General features: G+C 44.0%; 1 pseudogene; it reads right to left on the bottom strand.

Annotated features, from left to right (window-relative positions):
- Positions 1-14,612, bottom strand: part of LOC109741459 (shaggy-related protein kinase delta-like) — a 70,452-nt pseudogene that overhangs the window by 36,288 nt on the left and 19,552 nt on the right.

Genomic DNA, 14,612 nt, shown 5'->3' with positions numbered 1-14,612 from the left:
ACAATGTTGATCCGGCCGACATGACTTCGTTAAAGAAACCCACTACAGAGCATGATCCGGCGTTGAAGTTTAAATCAGCTGATGAGACTAAGATGGTTGACTTTGTGCCTGGCGATTCATCCAAACAGTTCATCATCAGTGCAAATCTGGATCCAAATAGGAAAGCGCGCTCATCGAGTTCATCCGTGAGAATTGGGATATCTTTGCATGGAAGCCTTCTGACATGCCAGGTGTACCGAGGTAACTCGCTGAGCACACCCTTAACATTGATCCCAAGTTTAAACCGGTCCGACAGTTTCTTCGCCGGTTCAATGAAGAAAGGCGCAAGGCTATTGGTGAGGAGGTAGCCCGGCTCTTGGCAGCAGGGTTCATTGTTGAAGTTTTTCATCCGGAGTGGTTGGCTAATCCGGTGCTCGTCCTTAAGAAGAACGGAACTTGGCGTATGTGTGTTGATTACACAGATTTGAATAAAGCGTGTCCGGCTGATCCTTTTGCCCTCTCTCGTATAGATCAAATCATTGATGCTACGGCGGGTCGCGAGCGTTTGAGTTTTTTGGATGCTTATTCGGGTTATCATCAGATCAAGATGGCAGTTAAGGACCAGGAGAAGACAAGTTTTATAACTCCCTTTGGAGCCTTCTGCTATGTGTCTATGCTCTTTGGGCTCAAGAGTGCCCAGGCAACTTATCAGCATTGTGTCCAGAATTGTCTTCATAATCAGATTGGGCGCAATGTTCATGCTTATGTGGATGATATCATGGTGAAGTCCAGGAAGGAGGAAACATTAATAGATGACTTGAAGGAAACCTTTGATAATCTCCGGGTCTATAAGATGATGCTCAACCCAGCCAAGTGTGTTTTTGGCGTACCAGCAGGCAAGCTTTTGGGTTTCCTAGTGTCTAACAGGGGCATTGAAGCTAATCCGGAGAAGATCAGGGCTATTACTTCACTGGCTAAACCGAAGTGTATCAATGATGTTCAGCACCTGGCAGGCCGGATTGCAGCCTTGAGCCGGTTTATAAGTCGTCTTGGAGAGAAGGCCATCCCTTTATATCAAATGCTGAAGAAGACAGATAACTTTGTCTGGAGTGATGCGGCTAATGAAGCATTTGAAGCTCTAAAGCGGCAGCTCGCTGAACCCCCTGTTCTTGCTGCTCCCATTGACAAAGAGCCGTTATTGTTATATGTGGCTGCTAATGCCCGGGCTGTCAGCGTGGCTATTGTGGTAGAGCGCAAGGAGGCAGGAAAGGAATATCCGGTTCAACGGCCGGTTTATTATATCAGTGAGGTACTCACTGATTCAAAACAGAGATATCCACATTGGCAGAAGCTTGTGTATGGGGTATTTATGGCGAGTCGGAAGCTGAAGCAATACTTTCAGGGCCATCCCATTACTGTGGCCAGTTCCGCTCCTTTGGGAGATATCGTCCAGAACAGAGAAGTGACTGGCCGGGTTGCTAAGTGGGCTATTGAGCTTGGGCCTCACAGATTAAAATATATGCCTCGCACGGCCATCAAGTCTCAGGCGCTTGTGGATTTCATCAATGACTGGACAGAGTTGCAGGCGCTGGAGGATAAACCGGATAACACATACTGGACAATTCATTTCGACGGATCCAGGCAATTGGAGGGCTCGGGGGCTGGGGTGGTTCTTACTTCCCCTCGAGGTGACAAATTTTGTTATGTTCTCCGCTTGATGTTTCCTTGTACTAACAATGCAGCTGAGTACGAGGCCCTGCTCCATGGACTTCGGATGGCTAAGGAGATGAATCTGAGCCGGGTTAAATGTTTTGGTGACTCGGACCTGGTGGCTCAACAAGTTTCTGGTACTTGGGATTCCAAAGAGCCCCTCATGGCAGCATATCGTCGAGAGGTGGATATTGTTGCAGGTCATTTCAAGGGTTATCAGGTTGATCATGTGGACCGGCAAAAGAATGAAGCGGCGGACGCTTTAAGTCGGTTGGGCTCCCAGCGTAAACCGGTGCCGCCCAATGTTTTCCTTGATGTTTTGCATAACCCGTCGGTCAAGCTACCCACGACGGTTGATAAATTTACCAAGTGGGTGGAGGCAGAGCCAGTTAGCAAGTGTGATGCAGCCACGACGGTTCAATTCGTGAAGAAGGTGATATTCCGCTTTGGTTTTCCACACATCATTATAACAGACAATGGCACGAATCTTTCCAAGGGTGCTATGGAGGAGTTCTGTCAAAGAGAGCACATCCGGCTTGATGTGTCTTCAGTGGCCCATCCCCAGTCCAATGGTCAAGCGGAGAGAGCTAATCAAGAGATCCTGAAGGGCATCAAGCCCCGGCTTATGGTCCCTTTGCAAAGGACGCCGGGTTGTTGGGTGGAAGAGCTGCCTTCCGTTTTATGGAGCATTAACACCACCCCCAATAGATCTACGGGTTATACACCCTTTTTATGGTTTATGGAGCGGAAGCAGTCCTCCCAAGTGATATTCGCCATGATTCGCCTCGCGTGGCAGCCTATGTTGAAGCGGACAATGAAAAAGCACGCCAAGATGCATTGGACCTGTTAGATGAGAAACGGGACATGGCGTCAGCACGTTCGGCGATTTATCAGCAGGACCTGCGGCGTTATCACAGCCGCTGGGTTAAAACCAGAACTTATCAAGAAGGCGACTTAGTGCTCCGGCTCATCCAAGATCAGACCGATATGCAGAAGTTATCCCCGCCTTGGGAAGGGCCCTTTGTGGTCAACAAGAATATGAACAATGGATCATATTACCTCATTGATGTTCGGGAGCATAAAGACTCACGTAAGTCAGAGGAGGAGACGATCCGACCGTGGAACATAGCTCATCTATGGCCTTACTACACCTGAGCCATAGGCTCCTATCATGTACATATTTTGACGATGTATATATTATGATCCATATAATAAACCGGAGCCCCGGCTAAAGCGGGGTATCTGTTCTATTTCTCATATCATGAGTGGTTACACGGAGGTTTCAGTCTATAAAGCGGCATCCGGTTTACCCCTTGATTCAGCTTCTACGACTGTTTATCAATATAAAGTCACTTGGGGTCTTGGTCGTATTCGAACCATAGCTACACCTCTTGGCTGGCTCAAAGCCACGAAAGTGAAGTCACTTGGGGGCTTGGTCATATTCGAACCATAGCTACACCTCTTGGCTGGCTCAAATCCACGAAAGAAAAGTCACTTGGGGGCTTGATCGTATTCGAACCATAGCTACACCTCTTGGCTGGCTCAAAGCCACAACGAAGTTATTCAGGGGCCAAAGAGTGTTGTCAAAGAACAACTCAAACATGGGCACCTGCTGAGCACAGCTCAAAATGTTGCTTGGGGATTCTTTGCTGTCGCAATGAACAAAGAAATCTACGCTTGCAATAGGCTATCAAGCCATGGCTTGGAAGCCTGGTGTATACACCTAACACCCCGGGTTAACCTGCCTTCATCAAGTAAGTCACTCCGCCCAGGTAAACCTGGTATGACCCGCCAACTTGACAAGTCAATCTCATATGACCCTGAACTTGTCAATGATAGACCGGCGATTAGTCAAGGATTGAGGGCCATCTTGAAAGGCTTCGTAAAATGGTTTAACTCAGAGGCCTGGCAGCCCATGAAAAGCCTCGACTACAAGTTTTTCTTTTTCTTTTATTTGTTAAATTCTTCTATCCCTTGATAAAGGTTTTGAGTTTAAACCGGCGTATAACAGCCTGGTCTGACTATAAGTCAGTCATATAAACCGGTGTTTCTTTAACCCGGCCTGGAGTTAGCTATAAGATGCCAGGACGATCATCCGGCGTCTATCATAGCCCGGCATGACTTATTATATACCAGCCAAGTATGGTTTGCGTTGTAAGAAAGATGACCAAACAAGGTGATTCAAAATCACAGGTATGATATGTTTTATACTTCATTATCTATACAGTTTTGGTTATAAACCATGGTTATATCTTGGGTATTATGACCCGTCCGGTGGTAAGCCGCTAGGACAATTTTCAGTATATCTTATGCAGAAACTGGACTGTATAAAACTGTCGAAGACCATAAGAAAATATGTCATGATGGATAACAGTCTTGTGCACAAATCAATATGCACGATGGCATAACAGATCAAGTACTCAAACTAGCCTATTACAAGGCGTTTTGACTGCCCAAAAGAATGATTGTTTTTCACAAGGATAACGATATGCGCAAGCTAAACCGGCGTCCGGATTATGATTCTGCTTCAGGCTGATGTGAAGGTTGCGGATCTTCCTGCGTTGGTTCATCCTCCTTCTCTCCACCCAGTGGCTGGAAGTCAAGAGTTGTCCAATCAATACCTATTAAGGCTCTGAAGACAGCTTCATCGTGTATAAGATCAGACGGTTCAACGTCAGGAGCGTAAGTATGCTTACGGATCGGCGGGATCAGATTTTCCACGTCATAAGTTGGAGCACTTATCCGTTTGCCACTGGCGTCATACACATTCTGGTAAACCGAGAAGTTAGTGTCTTCAGCCAACTTACTTGCCAGTGGTCGCATCTCTCTTGTGATCGCCCGGAGATCGTCGTTGTTGAATTCTGAACCGTCCTCTTTCTGGCTTGGGTAGCCATTGCCAACGTCTTTCGGATCAAGGTCAGATATCCAGGCCTTGGCGCGAGTCAGTGCAGTAAGGGCACCGGACCTAGCAGCGGATTTCTTCAATTCCACAATCCGGGCAGGCAGCATAGATAATTTTTGCAGTGTTTCCTTGATGAGCGACGGGGGCAGATGGTTATTGGAAGCGGTGCAGATGGCTCGTTGAGCACCGGCATATAGCTGTTCTACCAAAGTATAGACGGCTTTCAACTTTTTGCGCATATCTGCGCCAAGATGAGTAACACGGCTACCTGTAAGAGGATCAAATTATTATTAAACCGGGAGTTTTTGTAAACTGGCGTTGTTACATATTGGTGAAGAGATGATTACCAAAGATGCCAGAGGTCATGGCATCAATCTGCCGCTTCAGACTACTAAGCTCTTCTGTGACCGGTTTTAGGGCATTTTCCGTAGTTTCTGCCCGCTTTAACAAAGTGGCCTTTTCAGTTTCCCAGTCTGCCCGTTCGCTTTTGAAGAATTCCTTCAGCTGCTCCATGGTTGTTAAAGCGGTGGTCAGCTCGCTCTTAACTTTGCAAGTTTCATCTTGCTGGGACTTGATGTTTCCTTGGAGATCAGTGATTTGGGAGTCTTTTTTGGACAACTCAGCCTGCAAAAGACAGTTAATGAGTTTAGTTCTGTAACATTGAAGTCCCAAAGCACATAACAAGTTATCTACTTGGCACTTGGGGGCTAATGCAGATTGCTTCTTTTCAGCTGTTAATTTGAAGTCTCAAGCACATAACAAGTTATCTACTTGACACTTGGGGGCTAATGTGTATTTGCTCAGATTCAGATGGATTATTATAATTACAAGAGGTGATAATAGCAAAATGTACCGGTTCATTCTAAAACTATAAACCGGTCCATGGGGGCTACACTAGTGAAATCCAAACTTTGATTTTATTTCAAAAGACCCATTTCATACTCATTATATGAACCGGCCCTTGGGGGCTACTGGAGTTGATACTTCAGACCAGTTCTAGCAAAAGGAATATTTATGCTAAAGGACAGTAATATTTACCTCATACCGTTCCTTCATCATACCTACTTGATAATTTGAGTCAGATGGATTAAGAGGATATCGGAAGAAACCCGCCTTGGGATAAAGGGGATCAAGAGTATGAGCAACCTCTTGGCGATGTTTGCGGACCGGAGAATTTGGTAAACCGGACGAGGTCACCACTTGGCCGCTATGTCGAGTTGTGCGGCGAGATTCATGTTGCTGCGTCTTCAAAAGAAAGTGCGGATCCAAATAAGAAAGAGGACAGGAAAATTTTACTTTCCGGACGGCTCGACGAATTTTTTGCGTTGGCTCAGGATTTGAATCAGAAGAAAGAATAATTACCTCATCAGCATGGCTAGCCTCCGCCTCATCCTGATAATGATCATTGTCAATAAGGTGTATGAAAAATGAACCGAGAGAGTCAAGTTCTACCTCTGAATCTGGATTCTCCGGATCATCGTCAGTGATGGGTTCGGACGGTTCAATGTTTCTTCTTTTCGCAGGTTTCTTTGGAGCTTTGGTCTTAAGCCGAGGAGCTCTCGCCAGTTTATCCTGTGACTTCTTTTTCCAGAACGGATCATCGGCCTGCACAGATGGACAGTAAGTTATAAAAGGAAAATTTTAACAAAGGTTAGATGAAGACAGAAATAAGGTAGACTATACCTTTGGCGGTTTATTGGCAGCATAGAAAGGGCTGAGTCCGGTTTTGCTGCATACGTCAATTGGCTCGTTAAGCATCTTCTTGACAGCTTCAGGGACTTCATCATCAGTCAGCTGAATATCAATATGGCGTTGAGGGTCTTTCAGATTCCCAGTGTATTCACACATTAAACCGGAGCGCCGGCTTAAAGGCAAAATGCTCCATGAAACCCAGCATCGGACAAAATCCACGCCTGTCAGCCCATTTGCAACAAAGGCTCTGAGCTTTACCAGTTGAGGGGCGTATCTTGCTTGCTCCTGTGCAGTTAGCCGTTGAGGAAAGGGATGAACTTGGGTAAGCCGGTGTGGGCGATAGCCCGGCAAGGGATTTTCGTTTTCTGGGGCTATATTGCGACAGTAGAACCAGGTTTGATTCCAATCCTTGGGGTGACTGTGAAGCTTGGCATGAGGGAAGTCAACATTTCTCCTCTTTTGGATCAAAACCCCGCCTAGTTCAGTGTTGGGGCCGTCCGTAAACTCAGTACGGCGGTTTAAATAGAAGAAATCCCGGAACAGATCAACAGTAGGCTCCTCTTGCAAGTATACTTCACAAAAAACTTGCCAGTCGCAGATGTTGGATATTGAGTTTGGACCGATATCTTGAGGGCGGATTTGGAAGCTGGCGAGCACGTCGCGGAAAAACTTTGATCCGGGAGGGGTGAAGCCTCGGCTCAGGTGATCAACAAATACAATAACCTCCCCATCCTGGGGTTCAGGAGGATTCTCTGGACCGGGGACTCGCCAGTGAATGATGACTTTTCTCGCTAAAGCGCCCGTTGCAACACATCCATCTAGTTGTGCTTCGGTGACCCGGGAAGGGACCCAATTGCAGGAACAAAATTGTTTGGCCATTTTTTATGACAAGCTGGAAAAATGATTTATATCCGGTTTAAATTCATGACTACAACTTATAAACCGGTGCAATGATGGAAGACGATGATATTTTAAGCATCAAGCATATACTAAACCGGATCTTGTCATTTACAACAGGTTGGCGGTTTAACAGAGGGCTAATGGCATATGATGAATTATCAGAGTTTAAAGGATAAACCCCCTACAGTGGTATGAATGTTACAGATCTAAGGCATTTTTCTAAGGTATGGCACAAACAGGTTTCACAGATCAACGATATGATTTTGGATCTGCCACAAGTTTAAAAAAGAAACAAATTTAACCTAGAGTGGTGGCAGTGGAAGAACACATCTATTTGATTGGGATCCCAGGCAGTAAAAGGTGGTTTCTGAGGTTGGCAAAGGATACTGAACCATCGTCGCCTACTTCTATTATCAGTTGCGGATCAGATTATGAGATCTAAGACAGAAAGAAGATGAACAGGGAAGAACACCGACGAACGGCGGAACCCTAATGCAGATCTGAGGCTTAAGAGAAAAAGAACTCACCAGTGCCGTGGAACAGCAGAGAAGTGCCACGTTGTTCTGGTACGATCAGGTTGATGCAGCGGCCTTGGTCGATGCAGACATGAAGGTTGACGGCGGCGGCGGAGGTCGGGTCCTGAGGCGTCGCGAGGAAGAAGAAAGAAGCGAAGAGACGAGGGGGAAAATGGGAAGACCCTCGGTCTTATTTATAAAGGCGAAAGGATAAGGGTCAATCGTGAGAATCGAGGAGCCTAATAGTTATGTGACAGAGCTGTCGCCTCGATCTTCGGAGGCTCATTAATAAAATCAGATATATATATATATATATATATCATTTTAAATAACAGGTGACGTCATGGCGGTTTATCGAGATCCTGGATGATGATGTCATGGCGGTTTACAAGATTTATGAGAAGAAATGGAAGAAGGAATTTTCTTAAGTTTTGGAGATTGACATGAACCAGTTCAAATCAATCTGGGGCCTAATGTTGGGGATATTACTACTGGATATAAACCGGCCAAGATAGCCGGATTATCCCCATAATGGGTTGTTTATATTTGAAGCCTGTGAAGACAAGGAATAAAGCGGTTTGCTACAGAGACTCAAAGGCCCAAGGCCCAAAGATAGATTAGGGCATGTAGTTATAAACCACCATGTAACACATGACTTGTATTGTAAGGTATGACAACGTAGATACCGAGTCGGTATGTGTATAAACCGGCGTCGGGACTCTGTAAGCCGGCGGGCGTCGACCTGTGTATATAAAGGCACGACCCGGCGGCGGTTCAGGGACAGAGAAACAACAACTCGAGATCTAGGTAAGCGATTCCGCTCCCTGATCATCGAGACCATAGCAATTCCATCACAACTGGATTAGGCCTTTACCTTCACCGCAAGGGGCCGAACCAGTATAAACTCTTGTGTCCTTTTTGTCCGGTTTAACCCCTTTAAGCTAACCCGCTGCGATGGCTCCACGACTAAGTCCTTTCGCTAGGACATCTGTCGTGACAAACCCACAACACAAGGTGTTCCTCCGGTATTCGGGAGTTGCATAATCTCATAGTCAGAGGAACATGTATAAGTCATGAAGAAAGCAATAGCAATAAAACTGAACGATCAACATGCTAAGCTAACGGGTCTTGTCCACCACATCATTCTCCCAATGATGTGATCCCGTTCATCAAATTACAACACATGTCTATGGTTAGGAAACTTAACCATCTTTGATTAACGAGCTAGTCAAGTAGAGGCATACTAGGGACATTCTGTTTTGTCTATGTATTCACACATGTACTAAGTTTCTGGTTAATACAATTCTAGCATGAATAATAAACATTTATCATGATATAAGGAAATATAAATAACAACTTTATTATTGCCTCTTTGTCATATTTCCTTCAGTCTCCCACTTGCACTAGAGTCAATAATCTAGTTCACATCGCCATGTGATTTAACAATAGTTCACATCTTTATGTGATTAGTTCACATCTCCATGTGACTAATACCCAAAGGGTTTACTAGAGTCAATAATCTAGTTCACATCGCTATGTGATTAACACCCAAAGAGTGATCATGTTTTGCTTTGTGAGAGAAGTTTAGTCAACGGGTCTGCCACATTCAGAGCCGTATGTATTTTGCAAATTTTCTATGTCTACAATGCTCTACACGGAGCTACTCTAGCTAATCGCTCCCACTTTCAATATGTATCCAGATTGAGACTCGGAGTCATCCGGATCGGTGTAAAAGCTTGCATCGGCGTAACTCTTTACGACGAACTCTTTGTCACCTCCATAACCGAGAAATATCTCCTTAGTCTTCTAAGGATAATTTTGACCGCTATCAAGTGATCCACTCCTGGATCAATATCGTACCCGTTGCCAAACTCATGGCAAGGTACACAATAGGGTACACAGCATAGCATACTTTATAGAACCTACGGCTGAGGCATAGGGAATGACTTTCATTTTCTTTCTATTTTCTGTCGTGGTCGTGTTTTGAGTCTTACTCAACTTTACACCTTGCAATACAGGCAAGAACTCCTTCTTTGACTGTTCTATTTTGAACTACTTCAAAAATCTTATCAACGTATGTACTCATTGAAAAATCTTATCAAGCGTCTTGATCTATCTCTATAGATCTTGATGCCCAATATGTAAGCAGCTTCATCGAGGTCTTTCTTTGAAAAACTCCTTTCAAACACTCCTTTATGCTTTCCAGAAAATTCTACATCATTTCTGATCAACAATATATCATTCACATATACTTATCAGAAAGGCTGTAGTGCTCCCACTCACTTTCTTGCAAATACAGGCTTCACCGCAAGTCTGTATAAAACTATATGCTTTGATCAACTTATCAAAGCGTATATTCCAACTCCGAGATGCTTGCACCAGTCCATAGATGGATCACTGGAGCTTACACACTTTGTTAGCACCTTTCGGATTGACAAAACCTTCTGGTTGCATCATATACAACTCTTCTTTAAGAAATCCATTAAGGAATGCAGTTTTGACATCCATTTGCCAAATTTCATAGAATGCGGCAATTGCTAACATGATTCAGACAGACTTTAAGCATAGATACGAGTGAGAAACTCTCATCGTAGTCAACACCTTGAACTTGTCGAAACCTTTTGTGACAATTCGAGCTTTGTAGATAGTAGCACTACTATCAGCGTCCGTCTTCCTCTTGAAGATCCATTTAATCTCAATGGCTTGCCGATCATCGGGCAAGTCCACCAAAGTCCACACTTTGTTCTCATACATGGATTCTATCTCAGATTTCATGGCCTTAAGCCATCTGTCGGAATGGGCTCATCATCGCTTCCTCATAGTTCGTTGGTTCATCATGGTCTAGCAACATGACTTCCAGAACAGGATTACCGTACCACTCTGCTGCGGATCATACTCTGGTTGCCCTACGAGGTTCGGTAGTAACTTGATCAGAAGTTTCATGATCATCATCATTAACTTCCTCACTAATTGGTGTAGGCATCACTGGAATTGATTTCAGTGATGAGCTACTTTCTAATTCGAGAGAAGGTACAATTACCTCATCAAGTTCTACTTTCCTCCCACTCACTTCTTTTGAGAGAAACTCCTTCTCTAAAAAGGATCCACTCTTAGCAACAAAGATCTTGCCTTCGGATCTGTGATAGAAGGTGTACCCAACAGTTTCTTTTGGGTATCCTATGAAGGCACACTTCTCCGATTTGGGTTTGAGCTTATCAGGCTAAAACTTTTTCACATAAGCATCGCAACGCCAAACTTTAAGAAATGACAGCTTAGGTTTCTTGCTAAACCATAGTTCATACGGTGTCGTCTCAACAGATTTTTAGACGGTGTCCTATTTAATGTGAATGCAGCTGTCTCTAATGCATAACCCCAAAACGATAGTGGTAAATCGGTAAGATACATCATAGATCGCACCATGTCTAATAAAGTACGGTTACAACGTTCGGACACACCATTACGCTGTGGTGTTCCAGGTGGCATGAGTTGCGAAACTATTCCACATTGTTTCAAATCAAGGCCAAACTCGTAACTCAAATATTCGCCCCCGCGATCAGATCGTAGAAACTTTATTTTCTTGTTACGATGATTTTCAACTTCACTCTGAAATTCTTTGAACTTTTCAAAATGTTTCAGACTTGTGTTTCATTAAGTAGATATACCCATATCTGCTCAAATCATCTGTGAAGGTCAGAAAATAACGATACCCACCGCGAGCCTCAACACTCATCGGACCGCATACATCGGTATGTATTATTTCCAATAAGTCAGTGGCTCGCTCCATTGTTCCGAAGAACGGAGTCTTAGTCATCTTGCCCATGAGGCATGGTTCGCAAGCATCAAGTGATTCCAAAAGCCCACCAGCATGGAGTTTCTTCATGCGATTTACACCAATATGACGTAAACGGCAGTGCCACAAATAAGTTGCACTATCATTATTAACCTTGCATCTTTTGGCTTCAATATTATGAATATGTGTATCACTACAATCGAGATTCAGTAAACCATTCACCTTGGGTGTATGACCACATAAGGTTTTATTCATGTAAACAGAATAACAATTATTCTTTGACTTAAATGAATAATCGTGTTGCAATAAACATGATCCAATTATATTATGCTCAACGCAAACACCAAATAACATTTATTTTAGGTTCAACACTAATCCTGAAGGTAAAGGGAGTGTGCGATGGTGATCTTATCAACCTTGGAATCACTTCCAACACACATCGTCACCTTGCTCTCAACTAGTCTCTATTCATTTTATAACTCATGTTTCAAGTTACTAATCATAGAAACTGAACTAGTATCAAATACCCAGGGGCTCTAGTAAAGTACACTTCAATAACATGTATATCATATATACTTTTGTTCACTTTGCCATCCTTCTTATCCGCCAAGTATTTGGGGCAGTTCTGCTTCCAGTGACCGTTTCCTTTGCAGTAGAAGCACTCGGTTTCATGCTTGGGTCTAGCATTGGGCTTCTTCATGGAAGTGGCAACTTGCTTGTCATTCTTCTTGAAGTTCCCTTTCTTTCCCTTGCCCTTTTACTTGAAACTAGTGGCCTTGTCAACCATCAACACTTGATGCTTTTCTTGATTTCTACCTTCGCCGATTTCAGCATGGCGAAGAGCTCGGGGAATCGTTTTCGTCATCCCTTGCATATTATAGTTCATCACGAAGTTCCAGTAAATTGGTGATAGTGACTAGAGAACTCTTTCAATCACTATCTTATCTGGAAGATTAACTCTCACTTAATTCAAGTGATTATAGTACTCAGACATTCTGAGCACATGCTCACTGGTTGAGCTATTCTCCTCCATCTTGTAGGCAAAAATACTTGTCACTGGTCTCATACCTCTCGACTCGGGCATGAGTCTGAAATACCAATTTCAACTATTAGAACATCTCATATGCTCCATGGCGTTTCAAAATATTTTTGAAGTCCCGGTTCTAAGCCGTAAAGCATGGTGCACTGAACTATCAAGTAGTCATCATACCGAGCTTGTCAAACGTTCATAACGTCTGCATTTGCTCCTGCAATAGTTATGTCACCTAGCGGTGCATCAAGGACATAATTCTTCTTTGCAGCAATGAGGATAATCCTCAGGTCACGGACCAAGTCCGCATCATTGCTACTATCATCTTTCAACTTAATTTTCTCTAGTAACATATCATAAATAAAACAGGGAAGCTATACGCGAGCAATTGATCTACAACATAGATATGCAAATACTATGAGGATTAAGTTCATGATAAATTTAAGTTCAATTAATCATATTACTTAAGAACTCCCACTTAGATAGACATCCCTCTAGTCATGTAAATGATCACGTGATCCATATCAACTAAACCATGTCCGATCATCACGTGAGATGGAGTAGCTTTCAATGGTGAACATCACTATGTTGATCATATCTACTATATGATTCACATTCGACCTTTTGGTCTCAGTGTTCCGAGGCCATATTTGCATATGCTAGGCTCGTCAAGTTTAACCCGAGTATTCTGCATGTGCAAAACTGGCTTGCACCCGTTGTATGTGAACGTAGAGCTTATCACACCCGATCATCATGTGGTGTCTCAGCACGAAGAACTGTCACAACGGTGCATACTCGGGGAGAACACTTTTACCTTGAAATTTTAGTAAGGGATCATCTCATAATGCTCCCGTCATACTAAGCAAAATAAGATGCATAAAAGATAAACATCACATGCAATCAAAATTTGTGACATGATATGGCCATCATCATCTTGTGCCTTTGATCTCCATCTCCAAAGTACCGTCATGATCTCCATCGTCACCAGCATGACACCATGATCTCCATCATCTTGATCTTTATCAACATGTGTCACATGGTCGTCTTGCCAACTATTTCTTTTGCAACTATTGCTATTGCATAGAGATAAAGTAAAGCAATTATATGGCGCTTGCATCTTAGGCAATAAAGAGACAACCATAAGGCTCCTGCCAGTTGCCGATAACTTTAACAAAACATGATCATCTCATACAACAATTTATATCTCATCACGTCTTGACCATATCACATCACAACATGCCCTGCAAAAACAAGTTAGACGTCCTCTACTTTGTTGTTGCAAGTTTTACGTGGCTGCTACGGGCTTCTAGCAAGAACCGTTCTTACCTACGCATCAAAACCACAATGATTTTTCATCAAGTGTGATGTTTTAACCTTCAACAAGGACCGGGCTTAGTCAAACTCGATTCAACTAAAGCTGGAGAAACCGACACCCGCTAGCCACCTGTGTGCGAAGCACGTCGGTAGAACCAGTCTCATGAACACGGTCATGTAATGTCGGTCTGGGCCGCTTCATCGAACAATACCGCCGAATCAAAGTATGACATGCTGGTAAGCGGTATGACAATTATCGCCAACAACTCTTTGTGTCCTACTCGTGCATATAACATCTACGCATAGACCTGGCTCGGATGCCACTGTTGGAGAACATAGTATTTCAAAATTTTCCTACGATCACACAAGATCTATCTAGGAGAGGTATAGCAATGAGTGGGGAGAGTGTGTCCACGTACCCTCGTAGACCGAAAGCGGAAGCATTTAGTAACGCGGTTGATGTAGTCGAACGTCTTCGCGATCCAACCGATCAAGTACCGAACGCACGGCACCTCCGTGATCTGCACACGTTCAGCTAGGTGACGTCCCTCGTACTCTTGATCCAGCTGAGGCCGATGGAGAGTTTCATCAGGACGATAGCGCGGTGATGGTGATGATGAAGTTACCGACGCAGGGCTTCGCCTAAGCACTACGACAATATGACCGAGGTGGAAAACTGTGGAGGGGGGCACCGCACACGTCTAAAGATCAACTTGTGTGTCTATGGGGTGCCCCCTCCCCCGTATATAAAGGAGGGGAGGAGGAGGCCGGCCGGCCACA

The sequence above is a fragment of the Aegilops tauschii genome, chromosome 5 (genome assembly GCF_002575655.3).
Source record: "Aegilops tauschii subsp. strangulata cultivar AL8/78 chromosome 5, Aet v6.0, whole genome shotgun sequence".
In the NCBI taxonomy this organism is placed as follows: Eukaryota; Viridiplantae; Streptophyta; class Magnoliopsida; order Poales; family Poaceae; genus Aegilops; species Aegilops tauschii.
This window is presented reverse-complemented; position numbering and strand designations above follow the sequence as displayed.